This window comes from Ammospiza nelsoni, chromosome Z (assembly GCF_027579445.1).
Source record: "Ammospiza nelsoni isolate bAmmNel1 chromosome Z, bAmmNel1.pri, whole genome shotgun sequence".
Taxonomy (NCBI): domain Eukaryota; kingdom Metazoa; phylum Chordata; class Aves; order Passeriformes; family Passerellidae; genus Ammospiza; species Ammospiza nelsoni.
Window position 1 is genome coordinate 6,778,102 of NC_080669.1, and position 27,351 is coordinate 6,805,452.

General features: G+C 44.1%; 1 protein-coding gene across 1 annotated transcript in view; it reads right to left on the reverse strand.

The window, feature by feature from the left end:
• PLPPR1 (phospholipid phosphatase related 1) overlaps positions 1–24,337 on the reverse strand; it is a 119,552-nt gene extending 95,215 nt beyond the window's left edge. The window contains exon 1 of the mRNA XM_059493014.1: positions 24,123–24,337. The gene's annotated coding sequence lies outside the window, so the exon portion shown is untranslated. The remainder of the gene's footprint in view (positions 1–24,122) is intronic.
• Positions 24,338–27,351: the final 3,014 nt, after the last annotated feature.

Genomic DNA, 27,351 nt, shown 5'->3' on the forward strand with positions numbered 1-27,351 from the left:
CTATACAAAATCCTCTTTTGGGATTGAGGAGGGAGAGGTGAAGACAAATCTCACACTTATGAGTGATTAATTCCTTAGCAGACCTTGGAGAGATTTCTTGTCCAAGGCCTGTCCCGAGAGGGAGCAAGCAGAGGTGTTTGGTTTCCCAGTTGTTTCATTTCCAAAGGAAAGACAGAAACCTCTATTTCAGACCAGCACCATTTACCAGTACCAGTGCCCAGCCTCCCTCTTCTTGATCACAAGGAACTTCTCCATCAGAGAGGTCCACAAAGCATTTTCTTTTCTTCCTACTTGTACTCAAGGACTTTTTTATGATATTGCTAAACTATCGCAACATAAGCATTCCTGAAAATTATATGGCCAGCTTAGGCCATATACATTTACAGGCTTTTTCACCTGTAGGTGACTGCAGAGACAGGCACCTGGCAGAAAACACCTACCCCTTGCCAGGATCACAGACTGCTGCAACTTCCACCTGCAGGCAGGGAAACGCTGTAATTAGGATTACAGAAGGACACACTGCAGCACAGGTGGGTGTGAGAGGGCCTGCATTTAGGCATGCACCACTGCCCGAGCCAGGATCTGCTCACAGGCCTCCTGCTCCACCATGGCAGCGCCCAGCGGGCCTCCAGCACACGTGAGGGCAGAGCAGATCCAGGGGGAAAAAAATAAATTGCTCTGAGCAGTAGGTCTTTTAAAATGTCAGGCTTGCTTTGTGGCTAACCTTTTGTTATAAAAAGGTAAAATTTGTGTTTAAAATCTTCTTTCGGTATGGAGGGAGGGAGGGAGGGAGGAAGGAAGGCTGGTTGGTTTCACTGAGGGTGATACATCTGGTTAACATGGCCAGCCTGAGCATGGCCTCACCACCAAAGGAATCTGGGATCTGCTGCCTGTGATCAAGAGCTGTTTGGGAGAACTCTTTTGCCTCTGTAGTCCCATTATTCACAGAATGCCTAAGCAATTTGGAAGAAGAGTTTCACATAAATCAGCACAGACAAGCCTGAGATGAGTGATTTTCCTCACGCAGCTGAGGAGAGAACCAGAACCTGCACAACAATTCAGCAGTTTTTTGCTCGGCTGAGATAATGTTTTCCTACTGCTAAACAAAACGTGAAATCAGATATTTACAGTATCCAAACAGAGCCCCTAGGAATGAAAGAGATGTTAATTCAGAGAGTGAAAGGCACTTCCTTTTGTGGTGGGTTAACACCTCCCTCCCCACACACCCCTCAGAGGGGCTGGAAGTGATCAGGACATGCTGGCTCCTCTCTACACTGGCCCTGGGCTCTTCCTCCAGGCTGAAATATGCATCAGGTGAACTGTCCTGGGCTGCCATGAGACCTGATCCTGGGGCTGTTTTGTGCTCTTCCCCCTGCTGCTCCTCACCCTTTCCCCCTCACTGCTCTGCTCCTTCCACAATTCCACCTTTTGTTCCATCCTTGGCAGTGCATGGCTGGGGGCTGCGCTGGTTGTGACCAGGTCCAGATGGATACAGGGAGTCACCATCCAGCTTGGAGCTGGTGGAAGCTGTCTGGCAGAGGGCTCAACCAGCCCCGAGCATCCCCAGCAGGGACGTGGACACTGATCACCCTCCAGCAGAGATCCTGAAACTGAGCCCACACAGACACAGATTTATCTGGATATTACAACGGATGTGACAGAGGGGAGAGAGGAAGGAAGAAAATCAAGCTGAATGTTACAAGACTTGTTTGCTAGGTGTATCTGTGTCTGCTAAATCACACAGATCTGTGTGCCCAGCTTAAATCTCAGCAGGACTGGAGGAACCAGCATTCCCAATTTACTCATTCCCTGGCCTTAGATGTTGTGGGCATTGATTCATGACTCTCCTCTCTGCCAGGGCTTGCAGGGAGAGGACAGCTGCCAGCAGCCCCTGCACTGCCATGCAGCATCTGCCCCAGACCCTTCTCCCATTCCCTGTCTGATGGTCCCAGGAAATCTCCTTGCTCTTTTCAGCTCAGCAAGATGCAGGAAATCACACTACCCCTGCATAAGGAGAAAAGGGTGACGTGTCTCCAAGAAATGGGCATGTAGATGATTTTCCTTCCATTGGGGCTGGCTGCATAACACACTAAGTCCAAGCAATACTCAGCAAAACAGACTACTTCAAAGTTATGTAGCTGTAGTCAAAGAAGAGACATTGGGCAACTGCAAATCGATTTATTTGACGCAGGTGATGCCAGTGTGAGCAGGCAGGTGAACAGGAGCTGCCCTTCTGCAGGAGAAACAGAACCAGCCAAAAGGCAGCTGCTTTGCCTGACCTGTACCCACAAACTTGTGATGCTTGTGCTGCCCTAATGAGCACTCCACAGGAGCCTGGAAATTTTGCTTTTGACCTCATTGATTGGCGTTAAGGGATTTGGGGTTTCTTGTTCAGGATTCATATTGCAACAGGCCTCACCTCCTCAACTGAAAAGCCAGGGAATGCATTAACACTGTGGTTTTATTCACAAAAAAGGACCTGTGTGGTATTAAAGGCAAGATGCTTTGCAATAGTAGCAAATGGAGCACCTAGGCCAGTCCCAATAGTAAGAATAAACCACAGTAGTGAATTTTGTTTGACCTGAAGAACTCTTCATTCAAACCAAATCAAATTTTCAGCTACATGCAGCAATATTTAATATAAATAAAGTATCTCTCATTATTAAATCTCAAAGAAAAGGCAGTTGAACAGAAGGTAATTGCATTGTCCTTGGTTTTATTAGCTCTGCCATTTAGAAAGGCCCTGTTAAAAAAAAAAAACCAAAAGACAACATATGATTTTGATGTAACCATTTAAGTTCAGACTGTCAAACAGTTTAAAGTAAGGATGTGTTCAAGTAGTTTGTTAAAACTTCATATATCATGAAAACCTCTATATGCCATACTCCAAACACTGCAATATTCTATGCTATTGCTTAGCAGTGATATCTTTTTACAGATGTTCTTTTCTTTTGACAATACTGTGCTGGTTATTACATTTATGATGCAGGGATTTGAGATCTCTCCCTCACCAGTCATTGCTATGATGTCTCAGTGCTTGGGTCAGTCTTCCTTTATGGAAAGGTTGAGAACCAGTCTAATATGGGAGTGGCAATGGTTCCCAATTGTGACAATATTTCTCTGTATAAGATTTTCCACAGCATTAGGCTTAAACTCTTCATTTACTGGCATCTGTATAAACGGCACCATCAGTTGCTATGTGAGGAAGGTTAGCCTGGATTAGGCCAAGCCTGGATGTTTCAGAAAACTTTGACCTCTAAGCTCTGTGTCCCTGCTCAAGTGACACTGCTGTGAATAGCACCACACACCCCAAAGCACTCTTTGCCACTGTTTAAAAAATGCCTCCAAGACTACAGGCAAGCTTCTTCACATCCACATGGTCATGACTCTGCAACAAACAGATTTTTTAAACAGATTTCAGATCTCATAATTTTATGTCTTTTAACATGCCTGATTTGCAGTCTTTTAGACATGCTGATGTTTGAATAGATTTCTTTTTGTGACCTTGCTGCTATTGCAAACACATACCAGAAATTAGCTGGAGATAAAACCAGAATAACCAGTGGTCTATTCTGGGGATTTGGTCTTTGTGTGTAAATTGGGCTGGCCCCAAATAATTTTGGATTTGTTTGTGAGGACGTCCCATCAGAGATCCTATTGTGAAACAGGGGATAGAGCAAGGTGAGGACAGCAGTTAGACCTGCATTGTAATGGGCACACAAAACACCAGAAAACCAAATCACTTTCATATGCACAAACTCATTGTTTCTCCAACAAGTCCATTAGAGATCAGTGCTTCCAAGAAGGGTTCACCCAGCCTCATGATCCTTTTTAGGTCTCCCTGCCCTCCCTGGACAGTACTGTCCTGTCCTACTTCCTTCCCTGCCCTGCACAGGGGGAGCACTCTACCTTGACACAAGACCAGAGATGTCCTGCTGGTCCTGCTGTGCCACCACACAAAACCACGCTTCTCTCTCATCACTGAATTTGCATGCAAGGTTGCTCCTCTTGACCTAGATCCCAGCTAAAAGCACAGACAGGTCCTTTGCCCATGTGTCAGGACATTTACAAGCTGCCTCCTCTGCCACTAGAAATATTAGCAGCTGTCTATCTCACACTTACAGCTCCTTAATAGCAAGAAAACATTAACACCTTTTCAGCAGAGGTGCTTGCTTCCTTTCCAGGGCTAAAACCATCTGCTGACAGCCTTCCTTCCCTCTATCCAGCAAGCAAGCCCTCTGAAGAAGGACAAAACATTAAGTCTATATCCACACTAGCATTCCTTAACCTAGTGGAAAAGGTTTCCCACAGAACCTTTTAGCTGTGATTAATGCTGTGAAGACATTGGTAGGCAAAGCATGGCTGGGCAAAAAAAAAAAAGCACAAAACATTTTTCATGGATGTCACCTCCAATTAATAGATAAATCTGCTTCAGCTATTTCCATCTCTCTCTCTCTGCTCATGTGGCTCTCCAGGGAATTTAAGCCTCGTAAATACATGCTTGTTTTTCTCTTCTGTACACAGAAATCACATCTAACTTGGGAATTCCTTGGACTGAAATGGTTGGAGGTGAAAGAATGTTATAAAGAAAAACTGTATTTGTGCCATTCCAAGGCAGCATTGTACCCTTTCCTGGAAACCTTGCTGCATTACATGGATGTAGCCTGGCTGAGAACCCTGAACCACCAAAAAAAATGAATGCAGCTCCAGGAAACTGGTTTAGATGGTCGCTTTTTAAACAATAGGATGCTGTCTAAGGAAAGCAAAACTTTTGTCTTCCAAAAAGCCATTGCTCAAAAAAAAAATTTACAACAGAAAGGTTGACTTCATACTTCTGAATAGTTCAAAATACCCATTGGTGTTGTTTTAAAAAGGATTGCCTGTAGTATTTTTACTTTAATGACAAACAAGCGAGTTTTGCATATGTGGGGACAAGATGCAGAGGATTAAGAAGGAAGAATGAGACAGAGCAGTAGCACAAAAAAAAAAAAAGGCAAAGTCCTTGGGTGATCAGCTGGCAGAAACAGATTTTACCTGCATCTTGTGTAGGGGATGGACCCAAATTTGATATGACACAAAAAATCATGAAACAGCAGAAAATCCTACTTCCAGGCCACACTTCCAGGCTGTGGAGGTATCCATCAGAGATCAATGACACTTTTAACCTCACCTTCTGCCACCTGAGATCCAACTGCTGCACAGTTTTACATGCCCTACACTCTTAACAGTCTGGCTAGTTTTTAAAGCTACACCTGCCAGAGTCAGGTGATTACTATTAGGAAGGTGCAATGAGGTAAATTTCTCTAATTCACAGTTGCAGGGACAAGGCTCAATAACAGAACATTTAGGGAATATGAAACAAACAAAAGCCAAAGGAAAACCAGCAGAGAAAAAAAAAGGCTGTTCTAACTCTTTCAGCTCCCAGTGCAAAATGCAGCAGCTACAAATGCAAAATCTGGCAGCTAAGAAGTCTACTCAGATAAAAACAATAACTGAATCTTCCTCGTTGTCCTGAAGACTTCATTCTGTGTGCACCCACAAGAGCTTACAAACTAAGGCAGTGGTAGAAGGTACCATTTCTCAGAGGTGTAAACCTGTGAGGGACTAGGACACCCCCAATTTAGCAAGGTCAGAGGCTGAGCCACAGCTGAGCCTGTGCTCTGGAAGTTGCTGGGCATTATTTGCACCACCATTTCTCTTCTTCTCCCCCCAGACACAAAGCTCACCGTTGCCTGGGATCTCCTCTCTCTAGTCAAGCATGAGTGAGGGGACAGGCAAGCACTACAAGAAACATTTGGCTACTTAACTGGGCTCTGTACAGTAAAAGAGATCTTTGTTGACACAACAGAACAAGAAACACAGCTGAGGATACTTCCACACTATGTGAGTCACCAGAGTTTAGCCTCCTCTTTTTACATGCCTCAATTTTCTTGCAATATAGTCTTAGACTTTCTTAGGTAAGGTTTTAGATGGATAAAAAAATACTGGAAGTCAAAGGAAGTAACAGCAGGTAAAATGGCTTTTTGATTATATTTTTATATTTGGTTTTCATAAATCCATGCAGTCAGGACTCAGACTGTATGTATGGAAGCCAACAGGATTTCACCTGTGCTAAGCATCAAGAAATTAAGATAACATGCGATGAACTCTAAAAAGGTAAGATATTTTGTAACAAACATAATCCAGAATGTGTATCTGAGATTAAATCCTGCCCTAGTGGGTAAAGGAAGCCACTTCAATCCACTCAGTGTAAAGTAAGTTGCAGTAGCAGAGCTCTGGAAGTGAGGCTAAACAGCTGGGCCAGAGAATAAAGCAGCTGAGAGAATCTGAGGAGTCTGAGGGATGGTAGATCAATAGAGGACAGCATAACAGGTACTGAACCTCACAAATGGAATCTGTATTGAAACTGAGGAAAGCCAGAGATCATAGCACCACTCTTCAGTATCCACCCACATGTAGCAGCCAGTGAATCAAATATCAGGCCCCAAACAGCATCTTATCATCCAGTGCCCTGTGTGAATCAGTGGTGTAATCTCAATCACCCTAAATCTGACTGGATGAATCCCTTGCTTCCCTCTCCATTTGTTTTTTCTAGTTTATCTTCTTATACAGCAGAAGACTTCGTCTGATGTTAATGCCCATATTCCACATCGAGATTTTCTTTCACCTCTTGCCAACTGTGTCTAAAAGATGCCAGCCAACAACAAACCATGCTTCTGGTTTAAGCCACTCCTTTCACCCTGTGGGCTCTAGAAGATGGGTGAACATGGAACAGCATCTTTTAGAAAAACACTGAGTTTCTGACAAGCACACGTCTAAACAATGCTCATTATAAACATACTCACTTATGAGTACCACGCTGTGTGTCTCTGGCTTGCTCAGTCAACGCAGAAACTTCCAAAATAATAAGCCAAATTAACAACCTTGTTCAAGAAATAAGATATTTCTAAAAAATTGTTAAGTCAAGCTGAGATTTCTTGGGAACTGACAAGAAAAATAACTGGGTAACAATTAATGTACCCTGTGCTACAAGCCTTCCTTGAAAACCCTCTCATTCCATCTTACCAAAATATTACCAAACTGAAATGATTGTTCAGGTACAGCTCTTGTATTCCCTAGGCTCTACTCTCTTCCAGTCAAATTGGCAGGGCTTCAATGAAGCCAGAGCTTTGGGCCTCTACCTATTAAATGAAAAATGTCAGTCCTTGCCAAGGTACAAAATTAGCTACATCTTTCAATGATTTTCTTTCCAGGATGCAGCAAAGCACCTGCTTTTTTTTTACTTGTAGGCTTGTAAAGCAATGCCAATCACAAAGCTTGCCAGAAATGACAAAATACATATTTTAAAGTTAATCAAGCAAAATAGATTAAGCTTCAGAGGTCTGATACAATCCAAGGTATGCTACATTATAAACCAATGTTGATCTTTAATGACTTGTGGTGCCATCAGTCTCAAACAGGAAAGTTGGCCAGAAAAAAAAGGGAAGACTGAGAGAATTGGGATTGTTCAGCCTAGGTAAAAGAAGGTTAGAACATAAGAGAACTTTCTTGTACTGAAAGGGGCTAGAAGAGAGTTGGAGAGGGACTTTTGACAAGGACATAGAGTGATAGGAGAAGGGGCAATGGATTTTAACTGAAAGAGGACAGGTTAAGATATTGAGGAGACATACTTGACCATGAGGGTGGCAAGGCTGGAGTGAAACAGGAGGCTTTTTCTCTCAAGATACTTTGGATCAGTGGTCACACAGGACCAGAGCACAGTAATACCAACAAGAAGAAGGGGCTAACAGTAAAATCCACTCCTATATATTAGTCTGTCTCTTTGCCGTGCACTAAGATTAATCAAGCTTACTGAAATTAATTAAAACCCTAACTGAAAAACCTGTTTGCCTTGAAAGACTGCATTTCTAAAACTAATTTCACCACTAAGCTTCTGGGTGGCTGTGGGAGTATCTCCTATGAAACATTTTTAGGAGTGACAAGGGTGAAGAAGAATTGCTACTCATCACAGAGAGGTAGCTACACATCACCAAAACAGTCACCTCTGGTGCAGCATTCCCTCTTTTGCATTTAGGGAAGGGCACTCAGACTTTGCTTTGCCTGGCTCCTGCAGACCACTCCACTCTGACTGTGGTGAAATGGAAATGTCTCACAGCACAAGTGAGATGTGATGTAGATGTTAGCTTTGGTATCAGTGCAAAAGAAGGCCAATGCAAACAAATGTACACTGTGAAGTGAGAAGGACAGAAGAGGTTAGCTTAGATGCTTTTCCAGAGAGAGTCTAAGTCAGAGGGTAGAAAGTAAGTGCAGAGAGAGGTTTCAAGGGTGAGTTTGTAGCAGAGACAAAATGAATCCCTTGGCACAGGCAAGTGGAATCCACGGGGCTAGGTTCACAAGCTTTCACAGAGATGACAGAGATGCAAGGGCCAGCAGAGCCTGGCCTGGTGTCTCCAGCTGGGCTTGTGTGCAGCTGTGGGTGTAGAAGGCACATCTGGGCTGGCAGCAGAGAACAGCACTCACAGCTGGTCCTGGCGAGGCAGCTGCACACAAGTCAGAGAGCAGGTTTTCCATCAAAAAAAGAAAACACATCCTCACAGGGAATGGCAGAGATGATAAAAATCCCTGGAGTGCCAAGGTATTCTCCCACTTTTTAGCTAAAGACTGCAGGCTCTCTAGAGGAGATCCAATTTAAGCGACACTGGTTAATATTCCACTTGAAGTCCGAGCTCGTATGAAGAGAGCTCATGTCAATTATTAACAGCCTTTTGGTGAAAAGGAAAACTGCTACTTAGGGACACACCTCAATGTTAAACAAAATCTACAAGAAGAGACTGTATGGCACATGAACTAATTTCATATACTTTCTCATAGTAACAATTTTTCTTCTAAATTTTCAAATTCCTCCATTTCATCATGCACAGAGGGGAACTGCCTTTCAGTTTCATGTGCTGGGTTTAAAAACACATGCATTAGAAAAATAATAAAGCTGGCTTTCTTAAAATATTTTTCATTTTGACCATGATAATTGTTCTTTTCTCAAAACCTATTTTCAAAAACATTCTGAAAAGGACTATAGCTTCTTATTAAAAAAAAAAAAAGACAAGGCAGTTGACCTCAAAAATATATTTCCCTTACAGTTTTGAGAAAGAAAACTTCTATAATTGGCATATTTCATTACCAAACTCAGCTATGCTACAACAATAATAAGTGGGTAGCAAAGTGAGACTAAAATGTTTAAATGCCCTTTGTTTCTAGACTAATTTACCTCATATTATCTGGGCTCTTGAGAAAGACAGCAGCCTGCACTATGGTCTAAGCCATGATAAAAATGCCATTCCTCAAGCAAACTTCTCTGTTACATTCCCACTGTAATTCTTTTATCCAGTCTCTCCTTTCACATCCACATCTAGACAACACCTCTTTCCTGCAGAACCCACCTCAAGCTTCTTCAAGCTCTGAAAAGACAACATTAGGATTGATTTTCTCAGGCACCCTGCTCAGGGCGATGCTCATGCAGCACGTAGTCACGGCAAATTCGAGCAGCTCAGACGCCTGATCTGTGCCCCCTCAGCAGCAGATAAACTGAGCTTCCAACCACTGGCACTGGGACCGGGATAAAAGCATCAGAGCAGTCACGGATCACACTCGATATCCCACCTGACAGCAGCAGCCTCCAGGTGCTCGGCGGGTGGCAGCAAACTGCAGGATAATAAACTTACCTACAGCCTCTCCCTAATCCCCTGACAGGCAGGCTCCCGACCTAAATGCATCCCAGAATCCGCCCTTTCTACTCCCATCAACCCAATTTATATCCCCAGCACTTGCTTTCTGGCCAAATCACCAAGAAGTGAAACTTCCTGAAGAAGTCACTTGAGGTTAGCAGCTCTTAAGTGTGATGCCACACGTTCCAGAAAGCTTCAGGCATTTTTTCTTTTGTGCAGAGAAGCTAATTTGAGTTGATTGTCTTTCAGTAAGACTGTGAAGACAGGAGAAAACAGTGGCAAAGCAGAGTGGAAGGTGACAGCACAAAAAGAGGCGAGCCTACACTGAGGGCTGACTCAAAAACAGCCCAACATATCTGGCTGGAGGAGAAATGCCTTGATAAATTGGTGTTCACTGTTTGTCAGCATGCACAGCATATGTGCTTTTAAATGAATTGTACTGTGAAAATGTTCCCTGAAAAACATTTGAAATCAAGGCAAGACAGTCCATTTGTTTAATTATTTATTTTAGGCACTAGCCTTTTTTATGTTAAGTAAGATAAAACTTAAGTTGTTCCAGGGGAGATTTAGATTAGATAGTAGGAAAATTTTCTTCATTGGTCAAGCACTGGAACAGGCTGACCAGGGAAGTGGTGGAATCACTGTCCCTGGAAGTGTTCAAAAAACAGGGAGATGTGATGCTTAGAACATGGTTTAGTGGTAGACATGGTTCAATCAAAGGTTGTACTGGATGATTTTGTAGGCTTTTTCACTCTTAATGATCTATGATTTTGTGTTTGAGGGGAGAGGAAAATTTGTAAATAATGGGTCAAACCCTGCCCTCCCTGAATCAGTAGAAGCTTTGCCACTGAGTTCAAGAGACCAAAGATTTAGTAAATTCTGTGAAAACAAAACATAGCAGCATTTAAGTGGAAAGGTGGTGTGAAACTCTCTTGGAGCAAAGCTTCTCCAAATCTGAATGAGTTGATGTCAAAAGGTCTACAATGTAACATGGAATGTGGACACACGAAGACTTTATTTGCCATGTATTTTTTGTTCCTGTTTCATTTTCAGGTCTGGAACAATGTCCAAGATGGAAGCTGCAAGTGTTATCATCATAATGAATGTTATCATCATAATGAATGTTATCATCATAATGAAGATTTCTGAAAAAATTGGCTTTTTTAAAGTAACACAACCACTAGAAAGAGTTTGAGTGCCTGCATTAATCACAGCTTAACCTGAGCAAATCTGAAATCAGAGGAAAACACAATTATTTCTCTATTTGGCCTAATTTCATCCCACTTAATCCAACTAGTGCCATGCAGTACATAAAATTTAGGCTATGTGCACAGGGTTATATTTCACCTTCCACATGAGACATGAGCCATCTTGTGCCATAAACCTGTGTAACTGCACTGCCTGCAAGGAACCAGGGCATTGTCAGCAGATCAGTGCCATGAGCTGCATGCCCAGACAGGAAAAGAGAGGAAAAGAAACATTTCCTTCTCTTTAGCATACTTTTAAAGCTCAGATACCTTTTTAGAGGATGTTCCTGAGCCATGACATGTATTGCTGTGTTTAGAACATCAGCAAAGGAAACTCCCTGCCTGTTTGCAAGGGAGGTCAAACCAAGAGCATGTTCTGAGTGCAGTGGCAGAGCAGAGATGCAAGTGCTGCTATAGGCACACAATAAAGGAGCTGCATGACCATATTCCTGACATAACAGCTCTGCAGTATAGGGCTGGTTTAGAGATATGACATTCTGTGTTAACATATGCATGAGTTGCTAAATTATTTGAGCTTGGTCCACCATGGAAAATCTTTTTGATTTGATGCTTTCCATTTCAGCAAACAGTTTTATTGCAACCAGTTTTTCAAATTGTCAAATTATCTTTCTGAGCAAGTATAGCGGAGCTACAACACATAAGAACGAGTGAGTCAGTAAACATTTGGTTTTTCCATTTTCTGAGATGTCTTGTCTGAAATAGGAAAGCACTTTTCACATGCAGCCTTAATGGGGCTAGCAATTGCTCTGGTCTCTGGTGAAGGACATCCTTTGTAATGAGTACTGGAAATAGCAGTACTTCCCTAGATACAAAACTCAAAACATAATTGTAATTGACTTTATTTATCTTCATGCACCCCAGGAAGATCTGGGGGGGACCCCATCTTCTGCTCAGCCTGGAAGGTATAAAGAGAGACCACCCCACATTCCTGTTCTGTCACTGCCAAAACAACTGATGCTCACAGAACCACCACCTTTAACACCATTCCATTCCTTCTTTACCTCCACTTTACACCATTATCATTTGCCTTCTCCCCTCCCACTGAAATCCCAGCTCTATCTGAGGTAACTCATACTCATCAAACATGGATACAGCGTGCGTACATTAAATGCAGAGTTTTGCACAACTTTCAGCCCAAGAACCACATCCCCCAGCACCTCAGCAGCTGTTTGCAAGCTGTCACTGCTCAAATGTTCACCCACTGTTTACAGCAAACTGATAAAACAGGGCAGGAACTGCTTCTGCTACACTAATGCAGAGGGAGAGAGAAGTCCTGAAAATTATTTTCCAGTTTCTACCTGTCACTCACTGAAATACTTCCATTATCCACTGTGCTTAACAACTTATCAACAAAACCTTCTAGCAGAAGAGCTGTTTACAGGCTTAAAAGCAAAATAATTTTTAAAAACTACCAGTCTTGAGTCACTGATGGCTTGAACAAAACTTTGAGTATCTCACTGAGGCCGTTAAGGCTTAAAAAAAAACCCTCAAAAGGTGCAACTGCTACCAAGAATGCCTTAACTAATAATTCCCAGTAATCTCAGTTCACTTTTCTCATATGATGCAGTAATGGAGGAAGTTTCAGCTTCCCTCTTCTGTCATCATCACAGGTAGATGAAACCAAAACTAAGAGACAAAGGCAAACTAGGTCTGAGAAGACCAGTGTACTAAGGAAGGCCAAGGCTGGAAGGCTGAATATCCAAGCAGGATGGTCAGAGAACACCAGACTCTTCTGGCTGCCAAGCTGGGAACAAACCTGAAAAGGACCTGATGCTTGGCAGCCAGTGTTGAACACTTTGCCACTGTGTACCTTCAAGGAAACAAACCCCAGAAGAGCTGCACAACTTAGATAGCCACACTGAAGTGTTCATGTAAAGCTGAAAAACCTGGAAGTTCTGGTACATGAAATGTTGCTTAGGAGGATGAAGGAAAAGGAGGTGACTGGTTTGAGTGCTGAAGTGCACACCCCACACATCTGCCTTGAGGGCAAAGGGTGTGGATAGAGGAGATAAAAATGCTTTTTTATTCTATTACAAGATGACAGAGGAGGTGACAAGGGACAAAGCACCACATAAAAACCCATGCTAGCCTGAAGTGTGGGAGGACTGGATATCCTGATCTCCCTCATCTCTCTATGCTTGTGAAACCATTCAATGCCAATCCAACTCCACACAGGCGTTGGTACTTCCATTCCACTGGTATGCACACATCCCAACGTGTGCTCTTCTGTCCTGTGATGAGCTTTACTTGAAAAAGTGCTCACACTGTGCTCCTTCTGTCTGATTAACTGACTCATTCACGTTTTCTCACAAAACTGTGTAGATTTTATTCCTGATTTCTATTTCCCTTGTTGAATTCTTTATAATAGAGATAAATAAATAAACTTTCCCCTTTAAATTTATTTTTCAAATTACCTGCATCGTTGACTGGCTTCTGCTGAAGATCATCAAGCAAAATGGAATTCTACAAGCAATAACACCCAGAATTTTGCATTGGCTATCCATCCCTACTGTGAATAACAAGGAAGAGGAATGGCAATTTTAAAATTATTGCTTTTTGTTGTTCCACAATACAGTAATATTTTTTAAAAATCATTCCACCTCACATCATTGCAAACAGCAAGTTTGTCCTCCATGGTAAAATTTAGTATGAGACCTGTGTAATGGGATTTAAAGCTGAACAGCTGTTTTGCTAGCCCTCTATACCAAGGCAAATATCTTAGAACCAGGAATCAGCATGGTCTCAGCAGGAATTTTGAAATCAGAAAATACATATCAAAAGAATAATGAGTGGCCTCTCACTCAACAAATCATTCTGTTCTTTTGAAAATTACAGTTCTTTAAAATACTCCTGTCTTTGGAGCTCACATTGCTCACACTTAGAAGCCAATTTTCCTGCCCCACAAGAGGAATAATGCGACCAAACATCTGCTCTCAGGTGGGTGAGTGCATTTTAGATCTGTGAAACCATTTCATTGAGTTATTCAGCCAAGAACCCCATGAATAACTTTGGACCAGATTAAGTCATCTTTCATGACTGTGAGATCCATCCATCAGACTGAGTCTCTGACAGCAACAGATACTGTCTCCACTGTATAAATGAAGCCAAGGGAGTGATTCCTCTTAAGATAAATGAAGCCTCACCATTATAAAAGGATGGCAACATTAAGAAAGTGTTATGAAGATGTTAGTTTCCTAAGAAGAAATGACTGAAGAAGACAAGGTTCTATGTTAGCCAAGGTGATATGTGATAAAAATGAAGCCTTAAAGAAAGAAACCCAAAAAACAGTCTGTCCTAAAACACTAGTCAGGTAGCTATTTCTAGTATCAGAAATTAATTTTTAAAAATGCTGAGGGAAGAAAAATGCAAATTTTTGTCAGAAGTTTCCTTGCTGCTAATAGAAGATTGAGACACTCTATTTCTTTATAAAACTCATAACAATCTTGTTGCCTAAACATAATATCAGACCTCACTTCTAATTTCCATAGGAGTAATTAATAAGTTATATACATGAAGAAATATTATTGTCAGTCTGAACAAAGAGCAACAGAAAGAGACCCTGACCGGAATGGCAAAAAAAAAGTACACCAGGGATGTACTAACACCCACACCTAATTTAACTTTGTCTAACTCAGGATGGAATACAGTTTATGTCAACTATTAATTAAAACTATGGATAGTAATTCTTTTCAAACATCAGTTATCTGATAATTAAATTATCTTTGAACACAGAAAGAATGCTTACAGGGGTGCTGGGCGGCAAGACATTGTAGAATGAGCTCCTTGAAATCGATTAATTGATGTCATAAGAGATTTGTTGTTCCTTTGAGCACCCCACTGGTGTTGATTCCAAAGACACGAGCATTTGATTGGATAAATGACTGCAGATTAATTGCAGGTCATTATGTACTGGAAAATAGAGACTGCCATGCCAGGAGATGCAGAGCCATTGGTAATAAAAAAATATCAGCAAGTTTCTATACCATTTCCTTGACCCAAATATTCTTATTTAGAGAACAAAAAGAGCAGGATTACAATGAGATTGATGTTATTTATGCTTTTTTTTTTTTTTTTTTTTTTTTTGCCATTCCAGTCAGGGTCTCTTTCTGTTGCTCTTTGTTCAGACTGACAATAATATTTCTTCATGTAAATAACTTATTAATTACTCCTATGGAAATTAGAAGTGAGGTCTGATATTATGTTTAGGCAACAAGATTGTTATGAGTTTTATAAAGAAATAGAGTGTCTCAATCTTCTATTTCAAGAGCTGTTGGAGTGGCAGGAAAATCTGCCTTTGGTGGTCCCTGTTCTGTAGGGATAAATGCAATCACTCCTTGAGGGACCTCAGGCAATACTGAATAAATGCAATGCACCCAGTTCACACCACTGCTGCTCTGTGGAACCCTAGCTGTGCTTTCTGCTCTCTTAAGGGGAGCTGCGGAAGCCAAAGGAAAGAGCAGCAGAGGGGCTGGGGAACACAATTTTGGTCATTAAATATAGCAGGTAGTTTCAAAATTAAACTCTGGGTAAATGAAATTACTCAAAGAAACTTCAAACCATAAAGAGATAAAACAGTGACACAAGGCAAATAAAATATTTCAGTATATCTGAAATGACACCCAATTTTCCTGCTGTTAGCAAGAAAAACAGTTTATGGCTTTGGTCAACAGAAAATAATTTTCTTCCCAGTTCCTAGTTATTTCCATCACTGAACTACAAACTCATGAAATTCTGTCTAAAAATCCAAATAATGAACACAGATATACACACAAACAGAATTAGCAGACATAGGGGTCCTTCACTAGAAATTTAATTTGATTTCCTACTTCAAACTCCACATCCCTTCTCTAGATTCCAAAGTCAAAAGGAGAATCTTCTGTGTGACATTCATGCCACTAACACAATACAGAAAAACAGATAAACCCTTGCACTCTCAACCCGAAATAAACAAAGAAAATGAACAACCCTCACCCCCAAGAATGTTATTCAAAATGACATACAAAATTATGTTTGCAATTGTAGGCAAACATAAAACAAGATCTTCAAAAAACAGACCTACAAAAAAAAAAAAAAGAAAATGCTTTATATTTGTGCTCAATGTTTTGGGCCAAAAATTTTAAAATCTGAGTAGTTTCTGGCAGAAATCTGTATATTGCAAGATTTTATTTTGCTATGGAAACTGCCTGAATAAGAGAAACAAAGCCATAGACCAACCATTTCCAGTCAAAATTTCCTCCTCTCTCCTGCAAACCACGCAAGTCCTCCAACAGCTCCTCTTTAAAGGTCACCTCCCGCAGCCCAGGCACAGCTTTTCTCCCTGAGCACCTGTGAATTAGCAAAATTCTGCAAGTGCCTTGCATGACCTGTCAGTGCACGCAAGTGGTGCCCAGGAGCTCCCCCAGGGCTGCGGTGTGATGTGTAATAGCCTGTCTCAGTATCCTGGTTCCTTTCCCAGGTGTATCCATCACCTCTCCCTTCCCCTCCCATGCTCCCTGCTGAGCACTGTCTGTCAGTCCTGGCATTCCAGAAGGGCATTGAGTGATTGGCAGAGTTCAAAAGATGCCTTAGACCCCTGGAGGACATTGGGCCATCCAGCTGTCATTTGTTCCTTGAGACTTCTCCCCCATTTCCTGTTTTGTGGGATCCCTGCCCCTTCTCTCCCCCTCTCCCTGGGGTTAAAAGGAATTAAAAGGAACAGCAACCACACAGTTCGAGAGGTTCTGTTAGAGCTGTTACTGGATTCAGAGGCCTGTGGGCCAGGAATAAAGCTCTGGATCGAAACCCTCTAGCAGAACCCGACTCCTTTCCTTCATCCTCGCCGTAAAGCTTCTCCACCAAGGTAAACCTGAGCTCCTGCATGTTTGGACTTGTCTCTAGCACCCAGCTGCAGCATCCAGCTTAGACAAAGTTGTGTCTGAGGTGAAAACACCACAGTTGCCGCCCTTTAGTCATGCAGCAAGGGCCAGACAAGCCCAGGCACGTCCCTTGGGGCTATATTGGTAATTAATTCCAATACCCCAGCCCTGAGAGCCGAGCCAGTGGCTGTCCAGGTGGATGAGGATGAGGATGAGGACGAGGACGAGAATGTGGATGAGGATGAGGATTACAGCTCCCCTGGGACGGGCAGCAGGGCAGATTAGCATGGCCTTCAGCCACCTCAGCATCGCTGTCACAGCTCCTCTACAGAGCTCAAGCTGAGTATCACTGAACCCCTCACTTGTTTTCCTTTCATAGCTGCTGCTGCTGTCCTTATGTAACCTCGGGTACCTGTGTGTTTCTGAGCTGTTTCTGAGCTGTTTGGGTCACTGGCTGCACGCAGTGGGGCGTGCACCAGGGCAGCAGCAGATGTACCGTGTGTGACAGCCCCACACAAGCCATGGCCTCTCTCCCCTTGCTGCTGCAGCGGTGCCTGAAGGGATTATGTACAAATGATCTGTCTCGTGTGCTTTTGGCAGCCTTACAGGAGTAACATGGTGGCCACAACCCGTGACCCACCTCTAGTTTTCCCAAAACCACAGGCTGTGCCAAAGGGCTGCCCTCTGTCTGATGCTCATCAGCACAGAAAGCCAACCTGCAGCCATGAAGCCAGGACATCCCTTAATGGCTGGAATGGATGATCTTACAGGCCTTTCTCAGCCTCAGTGGCTTCATGTTTCTATCTCTGCATTCAGAGTACATAGCCTGTGCAGCCAGCAAGTTGTAGGGCCTCAGGAAACTGGGTGTTTCTTGAATGGCACTTTATTTTTCTGGTATTTGATCTGCTGAAAGACACTACCTGCTTGTGATGGCTTTCATGACTGGAGAATTGTGTTATATCTTCTCATGTCTTTTGAAATAGCACTCACTGTATTCTCAGGATAACTGAGAACAATTTGTGTGAGTGATGCAAGGATGTGAAACCTTCATCAGTTTGTGGCTTACATTTGCACTGTGGAGAAATGAAATTCCCTTGACTCAGGCCAGTGTTCCAAGTATAACGCTGGTCTGGTTTCTTCTGCCTGACCTGGTTCTGCTTTTAACAAACATACCCACTATCACTATGTATTTTTTAAGGTGGAGCCCATTCTACCAGAAATTCAAATCCCTAAATACTCCAGTTGCTACAATGATCCAGTGACAAATAATTTTTCACACCCAGTTCTTTAAAATCTGTTCAATTTTTCACCAAGGTGGATTACAACCACAGATTGCAAAGGTTTGAGCCAGCTGACATCTCCCCAAGTCACACCAAAGTGATGTGAACACTCTCCTGTCCAACACACATACGTTTTCCCTGCTGATCAACAGCATTCCCAGCACAGGGAATAGCAAGACACATCCTCAGGTGTCTCCTTCAGCAGCACTGTTGTGCTCAGAGCAATCTGTGGGCATGGTCCTTATAAAGAAATAAAAGACATTTGGGGACACTTTGCCACAAATGGCATTTGGGGGCGGTTTGCGGGGCTGCTAGCCCACAGCTCTGTATTCTGTAGGCTGTCCTGCTCTTGCCCTGTTTGTGCTCAGGTCTGCCTGCTGATGATGGCACATCATGGGGTAGGAGAGCTCCTGGCACAGGGGACCACGATCCTGTGCAGCAGGTTTGCTCTGTGAGAGGCAAGACTCCTTCACAAGGCTGTGCCAACTGAGTGAACTCTAAATTGCTCTTCTGGCTTCATTTATCCAAATACAGCATTGCCATCACAACAGTGTTCTTCTGACAGGCTAATGAGTGTATTTCATCAGTATTACAAGCAAGCTTTGAGCACAAAAGAGAGTGATTTAGGTGTTCTAGAGAAGAAAAGGCATCCTTTTACAGCTACTCTTCATTTTTCCAATACTTTGCCTTTCTCCCATAACTTATTCTCATGGGATGCTCCAAAAATCCCAGCTGCATTATACAAAGTTATATTTTTCAAGTTTCTTGCAAAATATCTCTATTAATTAAGAACAAATAGCTTAGTTTCTTTTCAGTTCATGTGTTACCAAATGTCCCCCTCCATGCACAAGGAATGTAGCAAAGTCTGCAACGAGCAGAAAAACAAGTTACCATAGAAGAGCTACCAGCAATTACTCACTAAATACAATAAATTATTGTATATCTGGAAATTAAATGTACTTCATTTTGTTGTCACTGAGTATTTTACAAGCGTGGGTGACAGAAGCATAGAGCAGAATACAAATGTGGTAAAAATGCCTCTTGCAGTGTGTGTTTCCACTGAAGTTGGATTTTTTTTTCTCCTGCTCTCCTTTTGATAGACTTAAACTGATGAATGGTGAAGCAGGATTCTGAATTAACCGGAGCCTCAGTTAAGCAGCAAAAAGCAGCAGAACAAACATCTGGGGAAATTTCACACTGCAATCTCATGCTCCTGTTTGAGTTACTCAACAGAGCAGCTCTTCTAAGAGGGCCCAGCCCTCAGCCTCTGTAGAAACCTGTTAGTTTTGACAACCTCCAAGAGGCCTTCAGGTCCACTCACAGGAGACTCTGCCAGGGCCAACCAGGCATGAGATTCAGGCAAGTTTGTGGAGACTTACACATCATCTGTCTGCAGACACGAATGAAGCTTGATTCTGCAATTGTACAGAGTTCAATTTCATAATCAGTTCCACCTTCTGAGATTTTAACAGCGGACTTAGAGCTACTAAGAGAGTTAGTGTCTCACAGGCATTTGCCATGATTTCTGTAAAACCTCTTTGCCTTCAACAGCCTGAGCCATTAATGATAAATGTTGCTTCTCCATTGGATAACTTTTCTGAGCAAAGGATCAGCCTTCCACTTGCTAGAGCACAGCAAAGAGAAAATAGTCAAAGAATTTTCAAGGCTATTTAAACAAATGGCTTAAAGGAGTAGAGGATGTGTGGCAGTGTGGCACAGGGTATGGTCATGAACAAAACAAGAAAAGCAGAAACCCTATTCAACAGCAAAGGTAGCCAAGCCCTGTAGCTAACTTTAAATCTCTACCTAGCAGACATGCTTCTGTTATTTGGCAATGAGTGGCATGACTTTATAGTTTATGCTGGTCCTCAGATCCCTAGAGGAGATGTTAAATCAATGATCAGCATGTTTCTGCACATGGCTCTTGAAGCTAATTCTTGTTCTGGTTGAGATACAAGAATAACACAACTCAAATCCTTCAGGAAAATGGATCAAAACACTGTTTATATATATAAGCCCATTTATATATATAAGCCCATTCTTATTCTTTATATATAAGCCCATTCTGTCCCCACTTCTCTACCTGTGGCCACTCCCTTCTGACTAATCATGTCTTTGATCAATCCTGTACAACTTTCACTATAACCAGAAAGCATGGCAGCTCCATAACACATTCCACATGCTCTTGTGGTATGTCCTGTACCCTGCACTAATGAAGCTTCACCCTTTTGAAATAAAATATAGAAAACCCACTTGGGTAAGGAAAGTTATCTTGTACTTCAAGAGGTTAGACGGATGTTGATCCACTTGCTTATTCGGGAAAAAAGGAGAACAACAAGTCAACTACAGGAATGATGCTACTACCCTCCGCTCCCTAGGACTGTGTGGAATTGCCCCATCACTGTTACATGTGATTCTCAGAATCACAGGGTAGAAAGGGACCTTTAAACACCATCTACTTGCAACCCTTCTGCCCTGAGAGGGGACACCTTCCTCTAGACCAGATTGCTCAGTGGCCTTCAATACTTCCAGGTATGAGGCATCCACAATTCTGGGCAACCTGTTCCAGTGCCTCCCCACCCTCAGGGTAAAGGTTTTTTGCTTCTAAAATCTAATTAAACCTACCCTGTTTCAGTTTGAAGCCATTTTCCCCTATCCTGTCAGTACATGCTTTTGTAAAGACATCTGATTGTTTACAACACGGGCCAGCTATTCAGCTCTGTTTTGACAGGTACAGGCGACCAATAAAGCAGTTCTGCAAAAAGGGAGAAAACAGATGAATGCTGACCCCACATCTAACAACCCTGATAACAATTATACAGAGTAGATAGTAGAGGTCAGATTCTGTAGCCTCTCCTTTTCAGCCCCATGTCCATCCAATAGATGTTGATGGTAGCACAATTTTCACAAAAGTGTGAGATTTTCGAAATCAGGACATGCATTGTGGACAACAATGCCCCTCACAATGGGTCTCTCAGCTGCTGCCAAGCAAGCATTTCTGAAAAGCATCACTGACAAGCAAGTTTCACTCTGGATATGCAAACCTAGCAAACAACACCTCAGTAGGGAAGCGAGAATATGTGAGCGAGCGGCAGCACCAACTTTGCACACCAATGGCAATAAAGATGCTGGTTGTTATTTCTGTGTTTATGCTCCATCCAAACATCTATCTATAAAACCCCAAGAGCTTTAGGTGTTCTTCAGAAAACAACTGTATTTCCAAATTTATGTTAGCACCCAGACTTTTCAGTGGTAAGATTAAAAACAAAAAAAAAAAAACCCAAAACATTTTAAAAATGCCCTGTGATGGTACAGGGCTAAGTCTGAAGAATTCAAAGTGACATCAAGCTGGGCTATCTGAAGAGTGTGGAATTCCTGCAGGGCCTGTCAAAGCACAGAGCATCACTTACAGCCAGGCAGAGCCACTGCAGACACTGTGCAGCAGCTCTGGAGAGCTCACCTCCCTGCTGCCAAACACAGAACACAACTGAACTGGTTTAACCCATATGAGAATCTCACCTGGGAAGCAAAGAGGTCTAAAACACAGCAAAGATTTCAAAAGAAGGCATAATCTGGGGTGTCCTCACTTCCTAAGACATAAGCATTCTGGTTTCAGACACTCAGAACAAGGTGGCACAGCTGATTTCAGGACCCTTGTGTGAAAACTAGTGGAGAACTGACCATGGATCACAGGCTGGCTGGGCACAAACCAGGATGGAGTGAAAAGACAAGCACAGAAGCATCAGCACTGCAGAATTTATCTTTGTTATACCTTTCTTTTGAGGAAACAAAGATGGGGGAAAATAATCTTGAAGGCAGATCTTACTCTTGAAGAGTCACCAACTGAAAAAGTTTCTTTCACCATAACTTCAGCCAGTACACATAGGATACCATTAGTGAATAAAATAAATGTTTCTATTAATCACTGATGATATGCAGCCATTTTCCATTAGAGAAGTTTGCATATCTTGAGGGTCTAGTGCCACAATAAGTGACAATTCCATAATAAAATCCCAAAGTGATACATTAGCTCCTTGTGAACACAATTAGAAAAACACATGTCCTCCATGCTGCTGTATTATCCACGCAACTGCAATATTTTTGTGGCTGCAGAAAGTATTAAGAAGAAAAACTAGAGCGCAAGAAAGTAGGCTAATCAGTTCAACACACTATCTGATGGAAGTAATAATTATAGATATATCGCCAATTTTAAAAGCTCACAAAGTACAGTGGTAGGTAGACTCCTACCACTGAACAAAGAGGCAGGGAAGAGTGAACAAAGAAAAAAAAAAAAAAGACAACCAAAGCTGTGAAAGAAAATTGAGGCAGAGTATTAGATAAAAAATCAACTGAAAATTTGAAAGTCTTCTTCTTCAGCTACGGAACTCTCTCAACCCAAACAAAATGTCTCCATTTGCAGACCAAGCAAAAGGTTCTGTAACTGAGCAGATGTGACTACATGACTGAGAAATTAAGGATTTGGCTCTCCACAAGTTCCTTCTCTCCTCTGATGTTTCATTAATCAGAAAAAAAAAATATTATCTTTATTGTGTGTTGAAATAGCCTAATAAGCACCAACAGCCATCATGGTTCTCATCAGATTTTTGTAGTAAATCTACATATGCATCATATGTATATATGAAACAAGTTCACATCCACCATATCAAAGAAAAAATGCCACCTGATATCATCCTTGCTCATACATGTTGGTTCAGTTATCTTTTTCAGCATCACTGGTTTTCCACCCAGAGTGGGCAAAACCAACGTTGAAATATGCCACGTGAGAGCCAACAATGAAAGGAAGGAATACAAATAAATATGGGAAGGTAGCAAGGAGCTGTTGTCATAGCTCCCAGTGCTTGACAGTTCCTCAGTTGATGTAAATTTTGTCCTTTTGCCTCCCCTGTGTCAAGCCTTGGAAGCAGATTCTCATCCTGTACAGTATATTCAGTTACCTGTACACTAATGCATAAAGGATTTCCCCTAAGGTCTTACCAGTATTTATTTTTAGAAACAGCCAACCTAAAAATCTGACCTGAGAGAGGCAGAGATGGTTTAAAAGAGAGGGAGTCCAAAGCAATGTCCTCAGATTAAACAGGATGCTGGTATTTAAAGGCTAAGGGAATCACACCCAGCAGCCCCAGCCCCAGAGGTAACCCCTTCTGCAGTAACTCCTATGGAAACCTTCCTTCCCAAAGCAAGCACAAAACCCCCATTGTACAAGAACGAGAGGTTGTAAAAAACACTCCGTCTTGTGCCCGAGTAGGAGCGGGCAGAAATTTGCGCTCAGAGCCGTGATCTCTGTTTTTTCTCACCATACCCACCTCGTTTTCAGCAGGGGGATGTCTACTGCGGTCCCTGCTCTGTCCCGGTGCCTCCACGCCCCACAAAAGCCCACACAGCATGCAGGACGAGCGCTGTTACTCCGACACGTTCATTCCCCAAGTACTCACCCACAAGGAGCCAGAGAACTACTGCACAACCTCAGAGCTTGCAAATCTCATCTCTCTACCTGCAAGCTGTCATTGACAGCTGATCAAAAACCGCCTGCATTTCCCTCCTCACCTGCAAAAACACCGAGTGCCTCTCAAAGCATCCAGACCTGGCAGGGACACCGCACACGGTGACATTTTAGCATCTCTGCTCCACAGCATCTCTCCCCGCATGCGGCGCGTCCATCACGCCCTGCTGCCCCCGCCGCAGCCTCTCCTGAACCGCAGCCCACCCGCACGGCCCCGGCAGCGGAGCCCCTTGCCGGGAGGGCTTCTCGGGGCTGTTCCCGGGAGGAATCCCGAGGGGAAGGGCGGGAGAGGAGCCACGCAGCACCTGCCTGCCACGGGAGAAGCGGCGATGCCCCCGCGCCGCTCCCGCCATCCCCGCCACCGACCCACCGCATCCCGCATCCCGCTCTGCAGCACGGCGCGGGGAAGCCGCCGCCCCGCCTCGCCCCGCGCAGCCCCCGCCGGTGCCGGTTCCATCAGGGGCATCCCCGCTCACCCCGCGGCGCGGCGGCCCCGCTACGGGCGGCGGTGTCCGGGAGGGCGGGCGGGCAGCGCTCGCCGGGCGGGCATCGTGGGCCGCCCTCCGCCGCGGCGGGCAGGGCCGGCTCCGGGACTCCCCCCCTGCGCCGCCGGCTCCCTCGTCCTGCTCGTCCCTTGCCGCCCGGCTCGCCCGCAGCGCTGCCCGCAGGAGAACACGCTCCGCTCCCTCCCTGCGCCGCTCCTCCTCTGCTTTCCCGGGCACCGGACCCGCTCCAGCCCCCGCCCGGCGGCGGGGCGGAGGGAGGGGACAGGGGCCGGCCAGGAGGGGCGGGCGGAAGGGAGGGAGGGGGAGCGGGACCCCCGGAGCCGCCGCAATTCCCCGGCTCGGCCCCTTCCCCGGGGCTGTGCCCTCCCTGTGGGCTGGAGCGGGGTCCGGCGCGCGGGGACATCGCTCCGTGCCCTCGGCCCCGGGGACAGCCGGACATCTCTCTGTCCCTTTTGCCCCCGCCCCGGTCCCGCCGCGGGAGAGCGATGCCCCAGGGGCTTCGCCGGCGTCACGGCAGCGGGACCGCATCGGGGGAAGAGGGATGCGGTCTGCGTGACCCGCAGCCGTGTTGGTGCTCCAGAATCCCGGGATTCCCTGGGTTGGAGGAGCCCTGCAGCCTCGAGCAGAGGGGTGACACTGGAGTGGGATGCAGGTCCTGGTCCAGGTGTTGACAGTGCTGGCATGCCGCTTTTTCCATGCTGTTGGTGCTCCAGAATCCCGGGATACCCTGGGTTGGAGGAGCCCTGCAGTCTGGTGGCAGTAGAGTGGGATGCAGGTCCTGGTCCAGGTGTTGACAGTGCTGGCATGCCACTTTCCCATGCTGTTGGTGCTCCAGAATCCCGGGATACCCTGGGTTAGGGGAGCCCTGCAGCCTGGAGTAGAGGGGTGACAGTGGAGTGGGATGCAGGTCCTGGTCCAGGTGCTGGCAGTGCTGGTGTGTCACCTTCCCTATGCCCCACACAGGGCACCGGGCAGGAGTGCAAGGCTGCTGCAAGCTGGTGATGTCCTGAACCCTAAAGCCATCCATGGCCCTGTCCATCTGGGAGCCACCAGGGTACTGAACTCGTGGTTTCCAGCAGGACTTTGTCCTCAACAAACTGCCTTAGGCACTCAGAGCGCAAGGAGAGGAGCTTGTGCTTTCTCTGTCTTGGGCTCAGATTTGCCTCCAACTCACAGATGTGTTTCTATAACTGAGAATGGTACCACCCCAACTACATTCCAGCTAAATTCCTAGTTGGCAAAGCAAAGAAAAAAGTGACCCAGGAGTTACTCTCCTGCAAATGAGCACAAAGTCCTGGCTTCCCACAAGTGTGTGGCATGTTCTTGTCAATATGCCTTAAGTGTAAAAAAAAAAAAAAAAGCACCCACAAGCTAGAGTAAATCATGCCAACATAATTTTTATCTGTGGATCAATGGAGTTTAATTCCTCAGTTGCCAAGATACCTTGCAGAAGCATTTTTGGGTGTTTATTACACCACCATTTCATGGACAGGGTGCCCTGTGCCACGTTTACCCTGTGAGGTTGCCAGAGATCACCACTAAGCCCAGACTGTGTGTGACCAGTGAGGACCATGGGCCACATGGAGAGCAATCAGAGGAGTAGTGCAGAGTTACTCACTGAAGGTTTGAGAAGTGTTAAGTTTTGTCTGCTGCAATGCAGAGGGAAACGTTTGCATATCCAAAGCCCTTTTCCTTTGTAAGGCACCAGGAGCACAGGCACAGCCCACCGAAGGATGAGAGGTGTCTGTTCATTTAAGCAGTGCAACAGCATCAGTAGCTTTGGTCTGGCCATACTCAAAGACTGATATTTACCCGAGAGATAAATCAAATTGTATTCACTTCAGGAATGATTGCGTGGAAACTTAACATGAGAATGTCTTTTTTGCAGCTTTCCATCCCTGCAGTTTCATTGTTTCTTGCACTGTTTCTCTCCAAAAGAGGCGCCTACTGTCCTTGGTGGATGTAGAGGAGGCAGAGAGAAAGCAAAGCACTCACACCTTCCTGCTCTTTCCCCTCTTTACGCCATCACCAAGCCTAGCACAAGCAGAGCAGGAAGGCATGATTTGTTTTCCTCCTGCTTTTTGGTCATATGGATTTCAGACCCGCTTGTCATTTTAGGGAAGCTCAGCTGGGCACGAGGTTTTCTTTCCTAGTGTGGTTGTTGTGTGGCTTTTGTGGAGCTACAGCAGTAGCAACAAGGGCTATTTTTAGCCTAAAGTAGGCCAGGCAGTTCCAGAAGATGTATTAATAGGAGGAACATTTGAGAACAAAACAAGCAAACAAAAGAGAAAACAAACTGAGAAGTGTAAACGCAAATAATCTTTTACCAGAAGCACTTGCTAAATAGTAAATATGAGCAACTGCATCCTCTGTCTCAGGGGACATGACCCCACCCCACAGCAAACAAACTGATGCAGTCTCTCATCAATATGTGTTACCTCCAGAACAATCAAACTATCTTCTTTTAGCACCACACACCTGGAGTGGGATTTTTAGAGATGCCCAGTTTATCAGATTGCAGCATGCGTTTATTTCCCAGAAAAGGCATGCCTAGCCTGGAAGTTTAAATAGATATTATTCTCCTTCTTAGAGATCACTACACATTTCTGTTTTGAATCAGAGTGTAGCTGGTACCCAAAGTGTGTTGCCCAACTTGCTGGGAGAATTCACGCCCACGTTTGTAGTGAAATCCTGTGGGCAACGTGCAGCTCTCTGCAGCAGGCAGAAAAGAGGCAGGCATGTGTACTGCAGGAGAAAGATTCACATTTTGCTGCTAAAAGCAACAAACCTTAGCTTTCGATCAATGATAATTCAGTAGGAGGCATAGGTATCTGTCATCTCCTTTATCCTTGCTGGAATTTGAAGACTGGATTGCAACAATTCAGCACTCTGTAAATCTTCGTGGAAGAATAAGTGCAGCAACATTCATCACAGACATGTACTTGCCACACAGACTCACTTAGCTTTTTTTTTTTTTTTAAATTCTGGTAGTAGTTGGGTGTCTTTTTTCCATTAAAATTTCCAGAAAGACATCTCACATTCTGACTCTCGTTAGAGTCATTCCACTGAAGCCAGTTGCAGAACATGCTGAGTGCTGTTTGCTTTCCAGAGTGTTTGGGTAGATGCAATCCAGAAATCCAGGACAGTCTGTGTCACCATGATCATACATTACTCCATCAAGTATTGTAGTAGAATGCTT